This window comes from Equus quagga, chromosome 1 (genome assembly GCF_021613505.1).
Source record: "Equus quagga isolate Etosha38 chromosome 1, UCLA_HA_Equagga_1.0, whole genome shotgun sequence".
NCBI lineage: Eukaryota > Metazoa > Chordata > Mammalia > Perissodactyla > Equidae > Equus > Equus quagga.
The window spans coordinates 97,663,696-97,667,611 of record NC_060267.1 but is presented as its reverse complement, the minus strand read 5'-3'; the positions used below and the strand labels follow the sequence as shown (position 1 = coordinate 97,667,611).

The window sequence follows — 3,916 nt, the reverse complement described above, 5'->3', positions numbered from 1 at the left end:
GGGCCAGCCCCTTCCTAGTTTTTAAGGAACACTCTTTTTTAATTTGATCATTTTTAGCTGATTTTATTTTGTTTATTTCGCGTTACTCTCATGTTTCAGTTCTAATTTAGGCCTGGGCAGACCCTCAGCCACCTCAAGTAGCCCCAAGGCCGCCTCCTGAAGCCGTGGGTCCTGGATTTGGGGGAGTTCAGCTTGGAGCCAGAGATCCCGCCCGTCCTGGAGGGACAGTGGAGGCGCCCGTCTTCCAGACCCTTTATCCTGGGGCCTGTACCTGGAGCCGCTGCTCTGAGAGTCTGGGCTGGAGCAGCCAGGACCGGGCCAGACAGGAGTGAGGGAGGATGCAGCGGCCATGTGCTCAGCAGGGCCAGGGGAGAGCTTGGACGTCTTGGGGCCTTGCTCCTGGTGGTAGCATCTCCACAGCTCCCGTCCTCGGCGCGTCAAAGGGCAGTTACCCGAGAGGCAGCAGAAAGCCCTGGATATGCTGAGTCGTGTGCTAGCCTGGGCCTCTGAGCTGATGTAACCCCACTCCCCGTTGTGCAACGGGATGAAAGGGCCATCAGGGAGGGGACAGCACACACAGGGGCTTTGCATCATCCACACATGGAATTGGGTCAAAATCAATTATACGCATTTGGATGGAGAGTCTGGGATGGGGAGGGAAGGAGACAGAAAAGCTGGTTCTGCCATGCAGCGATGCCTGCCCTGAGAGCCCAGGAGAGAGAGTGCTCCGCGCTGCTAACGTGGCAACCTGGTGCCTCCTGCTCCCGCAGTGGGTCTCCAGTCTTGGAGAGCTCTGTGCCCCTCCCTGGGCTGACTCTAGTGTGTAAAAATAGGCATGGCTCATACAAGGTCCTGAAAACCATGGCTGGGCTAGATAAACAGCTATCTGATCCAGCGTCAGAGGGACACTCAGCTGTGCTGACTTAGTGAGGCCAGTGGCTCTCAAGTGTGGTGACTTGTTGAGGCGTTTTCTGCGAGACTTTAGGCCAGTCTTGCCTTCGGCTCTGCTCTGACCTTAGAACGTGATCCTGGGGGCACCTCCGGCCAGGAGAGAGGTTTCTGGCAGAACAGGGAGTCCACGTTCGTCTGCTGCACTCTGCTGCCCCCCTCTGGTCAGGGTGCGGGGCCATCTGCAGTCCTGAGCATTGGTCTGTGGACAAGGCACCAGGAGACAGGAGGTGGGAAGCTCCCTCTCCCCCAGTGCCCTGGGAATGGGCCTTTGATCTGTCTTGGAGAAAAGCCCCTCACCTCTAAGGGATGTGCCGGGATGTGCCACTCATAGAACCATCTGTTGTTGTTTCTATGTTATTTCTTCCAGGGCCTTGCAGATGCTTACCCACATGAAGTAAGAAGAGGAAGCATCCTTCCCTGGCCTCTGAATGAGCTGGGGAGGGACCGGCCAACCTCTGCCAAGCCTGGCACCGCTGAGCACAAGCACAGCACACAGCTGCCGCCCTCTTTCCTTTGGTCTCTTCCTGTCTTTCTCCTTCGTGAGAGTTAAAAGATCTGGGGACTGGCCCCTACTTTGTCACGCACTATGAGATCTCAGCCAGGTGGTGTCCCTCCCAGGGCCTCAGTTTCTCCATCCATAGAATGGAGCTCTTGGGCTCGGAGGTACAGCTTTGGCACTGTCTCAGATTCTCAGGCTCAGGATGAATGAAGCGGCTTCCCAGACCCCGAGGACAGATGGCTGATGGGAGCCTTTCCCCAAGGCAGGGGCGGGGGCGGGGGGGATTGGGCGGTAGGGGTGCTCTAGGTCTCTGTTCCTTTTTGATGCTTTTTATTTCAAAATGTAGATCTCTTTGCAGATTTTTCCAGTTATGAAAGTACTATGAACACATGAAACTACTCTCAGCTTCCCCAGTAATCATGGGAATAAAAATGTGAATTGTGGTATTATGTCATTTATCACTCACCAGACTGGCAAACATGGAACAGCCTGTGAATGCCCAGCGTGGTTGAGGATGCAGAGAAGGAGGTGATCAGACGGCGGGTGCCCTGTTCTGAGCAAGTGCCTGTCCGTGGGTGTGCCCTGAGGAAGGACTTGCACACAGGATGCTGGCCTATGGTCCAGAGTGACCACCCAGCTTTCTTTGAAAGAGCAGAAATGGCAGGTGTGCTGAGGTTCTGTCCAGAGGGAAGGGAGCTGGCTTACGACACGGACGTGGACAGATGGCCCGCGCCAGCTGTGCCCACACTCCTCTCAACAAGATCTTGCTGCTCCGCGGGTCGGGGGCTGGGATCTATTTCTCACCCGTGAACGCTGGCTGGCCTGTGACACACAGAACGTGCCAGGGGTACTGTGTGTGAGTCCCACAGCCTCTACAGGCCCTGTGGCTTCTGCCGTCGTCCTTTGAGAACCCCAAGCCTTCCATGCTGTGGCAAAGACCGGGCCAGCCTGCTGAGGAGGGGCTTCCACGTGGGGAGGAAGTGATACGCTGCAGCTGGCAGCCAGCACCAACTGCTGGAGGCACGAGGCCGTCCTGGACCCACGAGCCCTAGGTAAGCCGTCCCACGACCATGGCCACATGCACAATCCCTGGTGAGACCAGCAGAAGGCCCGCCCAGGCTGGCAGCCTCAGCACCATGAGAAATGAAAAACAGCTCATTGTTGTTTTTAGTCACTAAGGCTTTGGATGGCGCGATGTTAATTTTATGTGTCAATTTGGCTACGCTATGGTACCCAGTTTTTGGTTGAACACATGTAGATGTTGCTGTGAAGGTAGTTTTTAGATGAGATTAACATTTAAATCAGTAGACATTGAATAAAGCAGAAGACCCTCCACAGTGTGGGTGGGCCTCACCCAATCGGTTGAAGACTTTCAGAGACCGGACTCCCAAAGAGGAAGGCATTCTGCCTCCAGATAGCCTTCGGACCCCAGGTGCAAATCAGCTGCTCCTGGGTCTTTGCCTGCCGGCTTGCTCTGCAGATTTCAGACTTACCAGTCCTTACAATTGCATGAGCCAATTCCTTAAAATAAATCTCTCTATAAATATTTACACATCCTACTGGTTCCGTTTCTCTGGAGAATCCTGACTGACACAGATAGTTTGTTATACAGCAGAAGATAATTCATACAAATGTTATGCAGCCTTTAAAAAAATAAGATAAATGTCTACGCACCACTATGGAAATAGTTTCATCAGAGGTCAACGGGAAGAAAGCCGGTTGTAGAATAATACGTGTTTGCGAAAATAACTTTGTATATATGCATGTGTACACATTCATGTAGTATGTCTTGCAAATGCACATACAGCATGTGGAAGACGGTTTAAGTAACTCATGCCATGCTGTTTATAGTTGTGTCCTCTGGGGGGATGGTGTTCCTCTTGGAAATGTGAGACCACCATGGAAATCCGCCTGCTGACCTGTGGGAGGATGAGAGAAACACGGTGTGTGGCCCTCATCCTCTCCCTCGGTTCTCCAGCTGATGACCAGCCAAACCCAGAAGCAGAGCCTTTGCTGACCTGCTGCTGACCACAGATGCACGAGGAAGCTGGGAGAGGCCGCTGGAACCGCCCCACAGAGCCAGGTTGAGTTGCCTGCGAGGAAAGTAGAACCGCTGAACTTTGGGAAGTTTGTTACACAGCGATAGACAGCTGACACACCCTCCACGCAACCCACCTCCATAAAGAGAAGGACGGGATGGACCGGATGCAGAAAGCAGGCAGCGCGGAAGCGAGCAAAGTGAGGTCCCTCCTCGAGGTGATTCCACCAACAAAGGTAACTGTCGTCGGCGTTCAGGTAAATCTTCCAAAGTCTCCTTTCTAAAAACATGCTCTTCATCTGTCTATCATCTCTCTCTCTCATCTATCTATCTATCTATCTATCTATCTATCTATCTCTCTCTCTCTCTATCATCTATCATCTCTCTCTCTCTCTCTCTCTATCTCTTTCTCTATCATCTATCTATCT

The 3,916-nt window shown here is 52.9% G+C and overlaps 1 long non-coding RNA gene across 3 annotated transcripts in view; it reads left to right on the top strand.

The window, feature by feature from the left end:
- The first annotated feature begins 676 nt into the window (after positions 1-676).
- Positions 677-3,916, top strand: part of LOC124235537 (uncharacterized) — a 16,270-nt gene continuing 13,030 nt past the window's right edge. For all 3 annotated transcript variants that reach the window (XR_006887512.1, XR_006887514.1, XR_006887511.1), the window contains exons 1-3: positions 677-1,178; positions 1,319-2,502; positions 3,302-3,724. This is a non-coding gene — a long non-coding RNA (uncharacterized LOC124235537). The remainder of the gene's footprint in view (positions 1,179-1,318; positions 2,503-3,301; positions 3,725-3,916) is intronic.